This window comes from Gorilla gorilla, chromosome 3 (genome assembly GCF_029281585.2).
Source record: "Gorilla gorilla gorilla isolate KB3781 chromosome 3, NHGRI_mGorGor1-v2.1_pri, whole genome shotgun sequence".
Lineage (NCBI taxonomy): Eukaryota > Metazoa > Chordata > Mammalia > Primates > Hominidae > Gorilla > Gorilla gorilla.
In genome coordinates, this window is record NC_073227.2 from 162,104,969 (window position 1) to 162,120,046 (window position 15,078).

Sequence of the window (15,078 nt, forward strand, 5' to 3'; positions counted from 1 at the left end):
TTTGAGTACCAAGAGCAATACACAAAAAATTTACTGAAATAAAGAACTGAAAAATTAAAGGAATATTTCTAGAAGTTATTCCCATCTCTCCTTATTATGGTATATTACAGGTTAAACTTTCATGACCTTCAAATATCCTCAATGTGCCCAAGTTTACAATCAAAGCGATTTTTCTCCCCTACTATCCTGCATTCATGTCCTTACCTAAATATTTTAGTCTTTCTTCTCTTTAGACATCTCATTGTGTAACACCTGAACAATTAGTTTTTATATTTTTAGATGGAAGAGATAGCAGAGCATAGAGTTAAAGATTGGGGTGTGAAATTCATCCTCAGCAATGATGAAGTCTTCTTTATTATGGTCAGCGCATGATTATTTAATAATATTTGAGGACAATCAACCAAATAGTAATCAGAGAAGGTCATAATTGAAAGGAGCTATAGAGCTTGTCTATTTTATATACATTATTTTATGGACACAATCCCACTCAACAAGAACTTGCTGACTCTGTCAGCACTGAGCTGGCTGTTGGAATCCAAATATTGAAAAACATAGGCTCAAAGAGATCAAATACTTACTCAAGTTTACATGTTTTGCTACATTCCTTCCATTTGACCCACTCTCTGCATCCTTCATATGCTCTGTATCCCTGGACATCACATCAGTAAGATTTCTAGCCTTCTGGTTTCCAGTTGAGATTAGCCTACGGGATATACTTCATAGTGAGTAGGGAGGAGACAGAGGTCAGGATGTTTCTCTTACCTTTGGAGTTTCCAGGAGCTTGTTGCATCCTGGCTGAAGATCATAGTGTCGGTAAGGGAATCCTGTCTACACAATTCTCTCCATCTGGTTTCTGATAAACATTCTCTTACCTTGCCCCTCAGGCTACAGGTGGTAGAAGCACTTCATAGTTACTAACCCCTGGCTCTGCATCATCCTTCATGTTTCCCATATATCTTGCCCACATCTTTACAAATAGTTCTTTAATTAAATCCTCCTTAAATTGCCCAATTTTAGCATGCCACCTGTTTTCTGCTGGGACCATGAGGGTTATGCATTCTATAAAATGATTTTCAGTTTTCTTGATTTGTAATGTCTCTTGGGGTGTTTGTAAAACAGTTTTTATTTAAGATTTGCAAAGTTCTGATTGTTAAGAGTTTGGTCATTTCTAAGCCATTGATAGATAAGGGACCTGCAGTAGGGACAAGATGGCAGAGTCCACATGGCAGCACTGGAAGTTTACATTCAGTATACTCAAGTTGGTATTTAAATAATTGGTGGCTCAATCACATTCTTTGATTTTCAATTCCATTAAGTGGATTTCTGTTAGGTGAGAGATACTTGTTCTATCCCTTCTACTATGAAAGTTAAAGACCAAAGTGTGCTTTGGTAGAATTTATGCCAAGAATTTGTTTACCAAAGTAGCAAAATTGATAGGAGGTAGATCTAGACCTGGGAAAAGTTTAGGAAAGAGGAAAGACAATGTCTGCTTTCCTTACCCTCTTCCCTCTAAAACTGTATTAACCACTAGCTTATGGTTAAAACTCTTTAATAGTAGAGTATATTCTTGATCTTAAGACTTTGATGTCCATTCACATTATACTATCCTTGAAAGTGATAACACCTTATTGGTGATTAAAAATGCCTTTGGGGGAAGTGTTTTAGATCTTTCTGATAAAGTTTTGATTTGTGAACAGGGTGAGATCTGAGAGATTTGGGACCTAAAATTGGTATGTATGTGAGAGATGGTTGGGTTAATGGGGGGATTGGACTGTGGGAAAAAGGAAGAAACATTTTCAAGTGGGGGAAACATATTATAAATTTGCCATACTAGAGGAAAAGACATGATTTAAGAAAAAGCTGAGAAGACTCTCTTAATTACAGAACTAGGTGCAAAGGATGACAACTGGGAAAACAATGAAGAGGTCTGAGTGAAGTGTCTCATTTATTTTGTCCCAGCCTTTGTCTTATTCATGAATGTAACATTATAGTTATACTGATTAGGATTCAATGAAAATTGATACTAATATTTATTGACTGTTTACAATAGATGAGGCAGTGTTCTAATTCTTTTACATTTATTAAATCATTCAATTCTCATAAAAAGTCCATGAGGTAGATGCTATCATTGGTCCCTGTATTAGTCCATTTTCATGCTGCTGATAAAGACATACCTGAGACTGGGAAGAGAAATATGTTTAATGGACTCAGTTCCAGGTGGCTGGGGGGACCTTACAATCATGGTGGAAGGTGAAAGGCATTTCTTACATGGAGGCAGCAAGAGAGAATCAGACAGCTAAGCCAAAGGTGTTTCCCCTTATAAAACCATCAGACCTTGTGAGACTTATTCACTACCACGAGAACAGTATGGGGGAAACTGCCCCCATGATTCAATTTTCTCCTACTGGGTCCCTCGCACAACATGTGGGAATTATGGGAGCTATAATTCAAGATGAGATTTGGGTGGGGACACAGCCAAACCATATCATTCCCTATGTTAATTTCCTAGGGCTGCCATAATAAAGTACCAACAACTGGGTGGCTTAAAGAATGGAAATTTATTGCCTCACAGTTCTGGAGGCTAAAAGCCCAAAGTCAAGGTGCTGGTAGAGTTGATTCCTTCTGAGGGCTACGTGGCACTATTCTGGACCTCTCTCCTAACTTCTGGTAGCCTCAGATGTTCCTTGATTTGTAGGTGTGGTCCCTGTGTCACATTGTCTCTCATTGGTATGTATCTGTCTCTGGAATCCAAATTTCCTTTATTATAAGGACACTAGTCATATTGGATTAGGGCCTGCCTTAATGACCGCGTCTTAAATTGATCATCTGTAAAGACTCTATTTCTAAATAAGGTCATATTCACATGTATTGGAGGTTAGGACTTCAACATCTTTTTGTAGGACACAATTATACCTATAACAGTGCCCATTTTAAAGTTGAGGAAACTAAAACACAGAGAAGTCTGCTAAATTGCCCACTGTCACCAAGAATGTAAGTAGTAGTGGTAGAAAGTCTGTGTTTTAACCATGATGCTGGATTGTCTTTTATGAAGGAAGCTTAGGTGCAGAAAGACTGGATTATAACACAACAAAGTAAGTGCCAGGGTTTTGTGTGATTGAAAGTCTTGGCACCTCCCATTCTGAAGCATTTGTGGGCATGGTCTCAGTCTTCTAAAATGATTTTAAATTGAGATTTGCATTAGCACCATCTGAAGATATTTCTGTCTGAGGAGATTGGTTAATTGGCACTGGAGAAGAACATTGCAATTCCTTTTACTGAATAACCTGCTTTTTAACTTGAAACTTCAGATGAAGACAAAAATGAAAGAATATTATGTTTTCATGCCTACTGGCTTTTTATTGAAATATACTTTAATATAGTAAAATGAGCACATCCAAACCATATAATTTCATGCATATTGAAAAATGTAGGCTGAGTGTGGTGGCTCATGCTTGTAATCCCTGCACTTTGGGAGACCAAGGCAGGTGGATCACTTGAGCCCAGGAACTCAAGCCCAGCCTGGGCAACATGGCAAAACTCTGTTTTTACAAAAAAAAATACAAAAATTAGCCAGGCATGGTGGCACATGCCTATAGTGCCAGCTACGTGGGAGGCTGAGGCAGGAGGATTGCTTGAGCCTAGGAGGCAGAGACTGCAGTGAGACAATATCATGTCACTGCATTCCAGTTTAGACAACAAAGCAAGACCCTGTCTCAAAAAATATATATACACTTGTATATTACTAGAGGATCAAAAGTCTTTCATTTTATTTTGCATTCTAACCAGCAGGAGAAGTCCTTGACTACAGAGAATTTTGAACACTTTTCTGATGGTATTATTTTACAGACGAGATGGGATGAAGTAGTGCATAGACCAGCTCTTATTTTATTTTTGTTTTCATTATTTAAAGGTATTTTTCCATTGTTTCCCCTGCATTTTCTTGGCTCAAGATCAACAATAATCTTAATATTTTTACTTAATTTTATTGGAGTTGTCCCTTATCAAAGACAACTCCAATAAAGTTACCTCCCTTGGTACATTCAATTCACAGCCTTATAAGGGTGTTTGAAGGGTTATCATGGCTAATATTTTCCTACCATTGACGCAAAAGCAGCAGGATTTGGGAAACTAGATAGAGGCTTAAAGCAAGAAGGAGAAAGCAAAATCTAGGCCTAACAGTTTGTGTGTACAGCAGTATGGTGACACCTGCTTTCTACCAACCTTCTGTCTGCCACTTTTCTCCTCTCTATGTCCCATCTTGCAATGGAGAGAGGGACACATGCTTCTGGTCTTGACAGCACCTTCCTCACCTCTGAGGACAGCTTGATGCAGTACATAAGTGATGGAGTATCAGTGCTGGTGGTTGAGGTGGAGAGGGAATTTAGTTCCTTGAATTTTCTTTGTTCTCTTCTGTGTTCCTACAAGAATAATGAAATTTCAGGAAGCTATAGTTCAGAGACACATTTGAGATCATGCAGAATACCTCTGGAAAGAAAGTTTGACTAATTGGCCCTTAAGATTGTATCCAACTCTGTGATTCTAGAATTCATTTTTCAAATAAGTAAGTTGCGGCCCTGAGAGGTTAAGTAACTTGAAAAACAACATACCAGAAGGTAGGGCAGAGCAAAGGCTATGACTTGGGATGCAAATTTCGGTGCACCTACTATCAAATCCAGAAGCTTCCCATGCCAGACATAAATAAGAAGCTGGATTCCTTCTGCTTCACTTTTGGACTTTTGTCTTTTACACAGACTCTACGACCTCTTAAACCCTTGTCAAAAAGTTCACTTACCAACTGAGGGCTAAATATGCCTCTGTGAAAGGCGGAGGTGAACATGACAGTACTCGGCACACCTACTTCTCTTCCATTGGCAGGACCACTGCAATCCCAACCAATAATACCTCACTAACCAAACTCAACAAGACCCACATCCAAACACACCACTGTCTGATGCACTTCAAAGTGCAAATGTAGGAAACAACTTTTCAGCTAATAAGTTTGCTGGTGTAAGTATTCATTTGGAAACAAGAAGGAAAAAGAACAATATTTAATTAAAAGTTCAGATGTGTTTTGGATACCAAATCAAAAACTAGGATGTCTCAGATTTTACAAGTGCTCCTTCAATCACAGAGATCCACTGTGTGGAATTTGCAGTACTTTGTACTGCAGAGTAGGTTGTAATTGGACAGGTGAGTTCTCCTCCCTTTTCCTATTTCCTCCCTGGGAGCTCAGCAGAATACAGGAGCTAGCAGCATGGAGCTCTGAACTGATGCATGCCTAATCACAGTGTGCAGACAGCTCCCCTGTCTGTCTTAGTTCTCCTAGCCAGAATTTATATTTACCAAAAGATGATGATGCATAGTAATAAGTAGAAGTCTTACAAAAGACATGGCAAAGAAAGTTTGGGTGACCATGAAGTAAACCTGGGGCAACACAGGATGGAACTGAGAAGCAGCGTAATCGCCAACTGCCATTCCCCAGGGTCAAAGACCCCTTTATGGATGAGATCTTTTCTTCCTTTCTGCAGCACCTAACATACAACTCTGAACATCCTAATTCATTTTAGTCCCTCTGCAAGCACTGCTGGATGACAGACTTACCTTCTTGGCCAGGTAACCCCTGCTATATCATAAGATTTCATCTGCAAGAAAAGGAGGAATTCTTCTACAGCTCCCCTGCTCAACTTTCAGGAGATTTTGACCCATGTGCTGCTACGGAAAGATTGAAGAAGACAAAGTACATTTAAGTAATTTCTGATCTTTATCCCCTAAGTATGTGTGAGTATATGGTAACCAGTAATGATTTATACTAACACAGCTTCATCTGAATTCCAGAACATTTTCTAAGCAATGCTCCGTCAATCCTCCAAGCAGCCTTTAACATGGATAGGAAAATGAACATATTTTCTATGACTCATAAACAATATGGATGCACTTAATAAATCCAGTTTTACAGATATTGTAATGATGATTCCTCAGCCCTAGCAAAGTCAGAGAAGTGAGTTCATATTTGGGGAAGTGGTATGCAAATGCAAGAATGCCAATGGATGTATTCCTACCTCATACTTCATGCACATTAAGTATATACTGAGTAGTTTATTGTTTCACAGAAAATGTCTTCCTTATATTTAAAAAAGTCCGTCCTGTTTTTTAAAGGACAAAATCACTGCATATAATTGAAAATTGAAAATGTACTTAAGTATACTGAAAATGAAAGTTATTCTCATTTTCACCCTATTTTTCACTCCTCTGAAGTAATAACTGTTAACAGTTTGTGCATACTTACATTTTTTCATGTGCATATTTATAAAATATAAAGTTCTATATATTATTTTGCAACTCATTTTTATCATTTAGTAATACAAGTTGTGATAATGTAAAATATATAAATCTAATTTATGCCTTTTAATTGTCACATTTGTTGCTTTCAGCTTAAAAGATTTTTAACCCATACCTCATTAGTGATCGTTTCTGCAGTTTCCAATTATTTTCTTATTGCAAACAGTGCTACAATAAAATATTATGTTGAGCAGAAATGCTACTATAAGTATCCCCATAGCATTGTTTGCAATAAGAAAAAAATTGTTACAACTCTTGTTGGAGAAGGTAAGTGTATCTTTAATATAAACGCACAGGCTAATTTAATATATCAGGTTTTTTTCCTATAATATGATAGTTTAAGACAAACGTTTACTATTATTCATAGGATGACATACTGGTTTAGTGATTCTTTTAGTCTTGGCTAGATTGATTCACATGTCTGTTGTAAGTAAGCTGTGGGTTGGCTAGGTGTTGCTGCTGATCTTAGCTGGGTTCTCCCATACATTTGGGGGTTGACTAACTGTTGGCTGGCCTAGAAAGCCTCAGGATTTCTCCTAGAAGCCCATCCTGGGCATGTTTTCATGGTGAGACTGAGGGCCACGGAAAGGAGGTGGAACATGTAAATGTTTCTTCAAGTCTCTTGTGTCTTTTGCTACTATTCCATTGGCCCCAGCAAACTTGAATCCAAGGTATGTGTGGTAGGGCATTTAGCGTCAGTGTGAAAAACTAGAATAATTTTTGCAATCAATTTTCGTATATATTTTAACAGTTTATGGATATTGCCAAATTGCCCTCTCACAGGATTTAACCAATTTTCACTACTACCAATGTTGTATGAGAGGATTTTTGGCAACAAAATTTAGTCTCCCAGAGTGAAAAATTAGGAACACAGGACAATCTTGTTCCTTCTGATTTCTACTATTATGTTCTAGAACTACTGACCAAATTTATAATATTTATTGCTTTTTCTATTGTACAGCTTTTCTTAATAATCTATAACATTTGCATTCTTTTTTATAAATTTAATTAAAGCCATATTAATAGTTCTTTTTTTTGCCTTAGCCATAATTAGAAGGGAATTAATGTTTACTTTATTAGTTTTTTCAGAAAGCAGCTTCCACATTCTTAAGCTCTGTACTGTGAACCACATCTTAGTTGGGTAAATTTTGTTATCAGGAAGGTTTTCAAAACATGGTCATGCATGTTATATTTTCTGAGATCATTCACATCTAACAATCTTTTCCTATTGCTTTTATACATGAATGGGTTGAGGATAAAATTATTGGGTCCCATATTTCCCCTTATTTATCCATTATCTTCTGGAATTGAATGTTCTATGAAGAGCTTTGAGATAGGTAATCTACCTGTCCTTCCATTCATTTCAAAACGTTAATTAAGCATCTAACATGACAGGCACTATTCTAGGCACTGAGAGTATAGAAATAAACCACACACACATACACACACATACACACACACACACACACACACACTCACATACACACACACAAATATCCTTGCTTTCCTGAAGCTTAAATTCTTGTGAGAGGACATCACTAATAAAAAGAAAAAGTAAATAATTATCTATGTAGTATGAATAAATATATTAAGTAAATGAAAGTAAAACAAACAAAAAATTGAATGGCTTAAACAACATAAATTAATTTTTTCACTATTCTGGACATGAGAAGTTCAAAATTAAGGTGCTGGCAGAGCTGTCTCCCCTCTAAAGACGCTAGGGGAGAATCCTTTCTTTCCTCTTCCTAGCAAGAAAGTGGTTGCGGCAGCGTCACTCCAGTCTCTGTCTCAGTTGTCACACTGTTTTCTTTTCTGTGTCTCTGTGTGTCCTCTCCTCTTATAAGGTCCTTAATAGGTTGACTCTAATCCAGAGTAAACTTATATTTAACTAACTGCATACACAAAGACTCTTATTTCCAAATAAGATCCCATTCTGAGGTTTAGGGTGCACATGAATTTTTGAAGGACACTGTTGAACCTAGTACAGGAGCAAATACTGCCCTTAGTATTACAGAGTGAAACCTTCAACAATAGGAAGCACACGAGTGTTGGTATTTGAGCAGGGTACCAGTGAAGGAAGATTACAAATCATGATTTGTCCTATCTGCACAGTCAGCTACCCAGTATAACCCGAGGCTTGATTCTGGAGTGTCTCCACAGGTGGAATAAAATTAGGGGCCAATGAGAAGAGGAGTAAGAGGACCACTCTAAGAGAGGAAAACAAAACCCTTCAAATTCATGAGTCCACTTGTTTCCTAGAGTATAAAGATGAAACGTCAAATTGTGACCCAGCAAAAGACCTACAGAGTGGGAACTGCTCTGTAGCACATATACAAGGAAACTGATGCGATTGGATATTGATTGCAATAATGCCTTTGCAAATACTCTGGTTCTACAGCCCCAGGTCAACTGTATTTGTCTTCTATCAGAGGAAACCAAGCCCTCAGCTCTCACATGGGCCTGACATGGAGGAGATAGATCAATGAAGTGGGAGAAAAGTAGCAAGGGTGAGGTGGGAGACGACACCAGCACTTGATATTCTATCTCCAGAAAAGTGGATATTCAAGATTTGTACCTTAGGCACCATCTGCTCATCCTGATTTCCTTTAATCACCAGTGCCAATGTAGAAAGAGAGATGTAACTCTACACCTCTTTGCTTGAGCTTAGGGTCATTTTCACAACTCCAGAGTTCTGAGAAAACTCTACCTAATGGGGAAAAAGTGTTTATGTTTTTACTCAGTTGTTTCATTACATAAGTTGATTATGTTTGAAAATAAAGGTATTGTTTGCTAGTTAAGAGTGATAATTCTTATTCACTTGCATTTCAGGAGCCTCCGAATGAGGAAATCATAACTCAGGCATTAAAAACTACTTTCTATATTTGAATTACTTTTTATCATTTGTCTAAGACTTGACCATAAAGATGCTATATAAATCTAATAAAGCACAGAATTGTGCCCTCACACAAAATGGGTTATTTCAGTGATTTGAGGCAGATAAATCTGTTTCTGAACCCAAGTCACAGGTGGTGGGACTCCTTCATTGTTTGTACCTTATAAGTAGAAAGCAAAGGGAAAAGTCAACCAAGCAATCTCAGTTGCCAAGGAGACACAGTATTTTCTATTGAATGAAGAAGAAATATGTGAACTCCCTACTTTTGTTGACTCACTACAAGTCGATACCAATGATCCTGAATAAATGGTTTGTCAAACAACAGGGCCTTGTTGTCGTTTGCATGGATGGGAACTTCACACAGTGTAAAAAATCAATACTTACCGATTAATTTCTTTGAGAGTGTGGCCTTGCTAGTATTGCCTTTTATATTACTAAGTAGATTTACTTTCTATATTTCCTCCTTCCTCATTGCTGAAGGGAACATTTGCAAGATTCATAGTAATGAGTCAATTCAGACTAGTACAATTCAAAATATGCAATTTGATTCATATTCTTCCAGGTTCTGAACAGCTAGTAGTTTAGAAGCATGCTGAAAACTATGCTATAAATGAGCCTTTCCTATTTGATTGGCTTCACACAGTCTCCAAAGGCCGCTCTCCTTGCTATTCGTATATGATAAGAAGACAGACCTTTGGTTGTGTGGACAGCAGAAGTAAGCAAAAAGAACTTTTGCTCATTCTTGAGGTTCACAAGTTCTAATTATCACAAACAGAACATGAGCTGAGCGTGAGACAGCCTACAAAATCACTGTCTATTACTTCTTCAAATGTGGTGCAATATGAGGCCTCTGCTGAGGGAAATATGACCACACCCTGATTGTATTTTTATCTGCTCATCTCATCAAGCTTTGATTTAGCAACAGATGATTAGGCAACTGTTGTTGGAGGGTACTGCAAGCTTATAAAACCCTGAGATTCTTGTTTAACGGAAGGGGATAAAAAAGACATCAGGAAGCATTACAAAAGATTTCTTTAATGTTTATCTGGCCTGTAAAATAGTGAGTACAAGTAGGAGAATCAGTAAATAGTTATTTAATGACCGATGGCTCTGTGACTAGTATACTGTAGCAAGTCCATAGGAATGAATGCTCATGGAGAAAGGAGGTAAAAAAGTGAAAGAGGGAAAATAATTTCAACAAAAGCAAGATCTGTGTTTTAGATGAATTAATATGAAAATTAATGTACATTTCCTTTAACAAAAACATTCATGTTCTTAAACGCTCAAGACTCCTAATTACTTTTATGAATATAAATGGCTAGACCTTTGTTACCCGATTGATTATTAGAATTGATTTCCCTGGATAGTCTGTTTCTTTTCTCATTGATTTAAATGCCCTTTGGAAGTTGAGCTCACAGATTAAAAAAAAAAATGTGTCCTTACCAGACAGAAAACAGTATTCTTGGATCCAGGGTCCTTAGCTCTTTGGATCATTTGGTCTCTTGAAACTCTTAAGGATGAAGGTAGGGACAATGCAGGAACATGGAAACTGAAAATTTTGGGTGTTGGGTTTGTCCAGTACTGCATCAACTTCATTTTACAGCTTTCTCTTTACCTTGTTTCATTTCCCGCCCCCCATGGCTTTCCTAAAATTGTCAGTTTCCTGGAAGACCCAGACACCAGATCTATATTGCCTAGCTCTTACTGAATGTTTCAAAGAAATGTTTGGCTACTAATCCACAGTATTATTAAACTACAACCAAAAGCAAGCCTAGAGTCTCCTGGTTTAGGTTTTGAGACTATTGTGAATGTGTAAGTTCAAGACAGGTATATCCCTGCTTGGAAGTAGACAGGAAAATCTTTACACTGCTGAATTAAGCTACAAAATCAGCAGTAATTACACACCTGCTTGTTTTTCTCTTACCTCCTGAAATTTCAAAATGTATTGATATTTTAGTGAATATATTATAAAATAAAATACACTTAATGTATTTTACATTGTCTAAAATCTTACAAGGAATGGCTGAGACGTGAGTGACAGAATTGTGCTGATGCCGTAGGACTGACACTGGAAGGACAAAAAGAACTAGCATTTGTCTAGCACTTCTCTATTCCAGGCTCCGTGCTAGATGCTTCAAATAGAGTATTGGGTTTTACATTTAGAACAACTCTTTTAAGTGTTAACATTATTATGAGGTTGAACCTCATGAAGTTGCCATTTTTGTAGGTCGAAAATGTTGCATATTGGAAATTTCAAATGGTTCAACCTAATTTCTTTTTTATGGGGAAAGAGGGAGAGAGAGATATTAAGTAATTTCACCAAATCACAGTTTCAAACCCAGGTTTTATGACTCTCAAATCCTTTGTACTGGGCTGCCTTCCAAAGAGGCTGTTATTACTTCCCTGTTGATGCTGGAGAAGTCATTCAGTATGTCTGCACTATGATTTTCATACCCCCAAGTGATCTATTAATACCCACACACCTACTTCATAGGGTTGTAATTAGGATCACATGAACTTCTATGTAAAGCTGTTTTGGGGAACGTGTCTCAGAAATGTAGTATACTTCTGTTTTTCAGTCCAGGAATGTGCCCAGAATATATAACATCAACTAAAATGGAAAACATCTAGCTTTTCTGGATATAAAATACGTCTTTATAGTTTCTTCCTTAACATCTCTTAAATTTCTTATAATTGGGAAAAATTATGTTTTACTGTGGAGAATGTCTCAGCTTAGGAATATGTTGCTTTTAGCATCTGAAAAGATTAAGACAGTATAAACACTACTCAGTGGATTTTTAGGGGGTGGTTAAGTGTGTTTGTTCAAAGAAAAGAGAAAGCCTTTATTGGAATCTTCAGGAAATTTAAATACTAAATTTATGAAATCCACAACACTTAGTATAGTTTTTCTTACATATAAGAAGTACTCAACAAATAGTAAATAGAAAGCAAAGGAGAGAGAATGAGAAATTTAAAAAACACTCATACTATAAACTCTAAAAATAAATCCTAATAATGCCTTTTTAAGTTCTCTGATTTTCTGAAGATTATCCTACTAATAGAAGAGTATAACGATGTTTAGAAACTATTAAAATGAATAAAGAAATTTCTTTCATTTGAGTATAATAGGGTCTGAGCATATATTTCTTTTTTCTCTCTTAAGTGTGCATAGAGCACATATGCACCGAGAACTCTACTAGATGCTAATGAAACAATGGTGACAAAACAGGCTGTCCCCAATCCAGCTCACAGTGTACTCTGGTACTCTCTGCCTGGTGAGTTGATTTCATGAAAATTTCTTTTGAGTAGTTTCTTTGAGCAGAGCTTAAAGAGGATGAAAGGAGGACAGTTGTTATATGAGTAATAGGTGAGGAACATTGACAGGAACAGAAAATTGTCTGAAGACTTTAGGGACGTGTCAACACTTAGCTGAAGAAAATCATGATGCTTGCATGCCTAACTCCTTCTACCTGGAAATCGGATGTGAGCATGTTAGAGATTTCAGGAACAGTATGGTGTTTAGGGACAGAGGCACTTGCCGCACAGCAAACGTCAGCCAGCAGGAATGAGCACATAGTAGCTTCAGGTGTGATCACCAGCCATAGATTCTCTGTTCCCCACCCCACTAATACTGGGACTTTTTACACACCTATAGTTGCCCATATTTTCAGCAGAATATCCTGTAGTATATGTAATAACTGGTAAGTTTAGCACAGGTGGTAAGTGATATTTACCTGTTAATCACACAAATTTTTTAAGGAGGCTTCTCATGGCATGAAAGAGTTGGTATTGTGTCCCGAATTGATTGGTTCTTGGTCTCACTGACTTCAAGAATGAAGCCGCGGACCCTCGCGGTGAGTGTTACAGCTCTTAAGGTGGCGCGTCTGGAGTTTGTTCCTTCTGATGTTCGGATGTGTTCAGAGTTTCTTCCTTCTGGTGGGTTCGTGGTCTCGCTGGCTCAGGAGTGAAGCTGCAGACCTTCTCCGTGAGTGTTACAGCTCTTAAGGCAGCGCCTCTGGAGTTGTTCGTTCCTCCCTGGGGCTTGTGGTCTTGCTGGCTTCAGGAGTTAAATTGCAGACTTTCAGGGTGAGTGTTACAGCTCATAAAAGCAGTGTGGACCCAAAGAGTAAGCAGTAGAAAGATTTATTGCAAAGAGCGAAACAACAGAGCCTCCACAGCGTGGAAGTATACCCGAGCGGGTTGCCACTGCTGTCTCAGGCAGCCTGCTTTTATTCTCTTATCTGGCCCCCACCCACATCCTGCTGATTGGTAGAGCCCAGTGGTCTGTTTTGACAGGGCGCTGATTGGTGCGTTTATAATCCCTGAGCTAGACACAAAGGTTCTCCACGTCCCCACCAGAGTAGCTAGATACAGAGTGTCCATTGGTGCATTCACAAACCCTGAGCTAGACACAGGGTGCTGATTGATGTGTTTACAAACCTTGAGCTAGATACTGAGTGCCGATTGGTGTATTTACAATCCCCGGGCTAGACATAAAGGTTCTCCACGTCCCCACCAGACTCAGGAGCCCAGTTGGCTTCACCCAGTGGATCCCTCAGCAGGGCTGCAGATGGAGCTGCCTGCCAGTCCCGCGCCGTGCGCCCGCACTCCTCAGCCCTTGGGTGGTTGATGGGACTGGGCGCCGTGGAGCAGGGGGTGGCGCTCGTCGAGGAGGCTCGGGCCGCACAGGAGCCCACTGAGGGAGTGGGAGGCTCAGGCATGGCGGGCTGCAGGTCCCGAGCCCTGCCCCACGGGAAGGCAGCTAAGGCCCGGCGAGAAATCGGGCGCAGCGCCGGTGGGCTGGCACTGCTGGGGGACCCAGTACACCCTCCACAGCCGCTGGCCCGGGTGCTAAGCCCCTCATTGCCCAGGTCCGGCAGGGCCGGCCGGCTGCTCCGAGTGCAGGGCCGGCCGGCTGCTCCGAGTGCAGGGCCGGCCGGCTGCTCCGAGTGCAGGGCCGGCCGGCTGCTCCGAGTGCAGGGCCGGCCGGCTGCTCCGAGTGCAGGGCCGGCCGGCTGCTCCGAGTGCAGGGCCGGCCGGCTGCTCCGAGTGCAGGGCCGGCCGGCTGCTCCGAGTGCAGGGCCGGCCGGCTGCTCCGAGTGCAGGGCCGGCCGGCTGCTCCGAGTGCAGGGCCCGCCAAGCCCACGCCCACCCGGAACTCCTGCTGGCCCGCAAGCGCCGGGCGCAGCCCCGGTTCCCGCTCGCGCCTCTCCCTCCACACCTCCCTGCAAGCTGAGGGAGCCGGCTCTGGTCTTGGCCAGCCCAGAAAGGGGCTCCCACAGTGCAGCGGTGGGCTGAAGGGGGCTCCTCAAGTGCCGCCAAAGTGGGAGCCCAGACAGAGGAGGCGCCCAGAGCGAGCGAGGGCTGTGAGGACTGCCAGCACGCTGTCACCTCTCAGTATCTTTATAAAAGGTGAGCAATTTTCTGCTCAGTGTATGAACTTCTACTCATTAAGACAACACCACAGTTGAATACTATATTAATAATGATGAATACAGAAGTGATTATTAGCAAGTTCTATATATCTAATTAGAAGGCTTTGGGCTATAACAAACTCTGGGAATACAAGCTCGAGTACATTACCCAATATTTGAGAGGTGTCTCAGAACACGTGAATGTGAGGATCTTGTGAAATTGACTGGACATTACATTATGTTGTGCAGTTAGAACCAGATAATCTATCAAGGTGAAAACCAGTGTCTGAGACATAGGCCAGTGTCTGGGACTTGGTCCAGGATATTCCTAGGCAATGGCAGGCAGCAAGTCAGTGTTTTTCATATGCTATGTGTACATGCTCTGAATGGATTCAAGTCCTGATTTTGCCATTTTTAAAGATACCCACTAAC

General features: G+C 40.0%; 1 long non-coding RNA gene across 1 annotated transcript; it reads right to left on the reverse strand.

Moving 5' to 3' along the window:
* Window positions 1–1,922: 1,922 nt before the first annotated feature.
* LOC109026524 (uncharacterized) lies at window positions 1,923–13,437 on the reverse strand. The gene is made up of 4 exons (XR_002005522.4): window positions 12,967–13,437; window positions 5,602–5,712; window positions 4,222–4,418; window positions 1,923–2,180 (listed from the first exon to the last, which is right to left on the reverse strand). It is a non-coding gene; the product is annotated as an uncharacterized lncRNA (long non-coding RNA).
* Window positions 13,438–15,078: the final 1,641 nt, after the last annotated feature.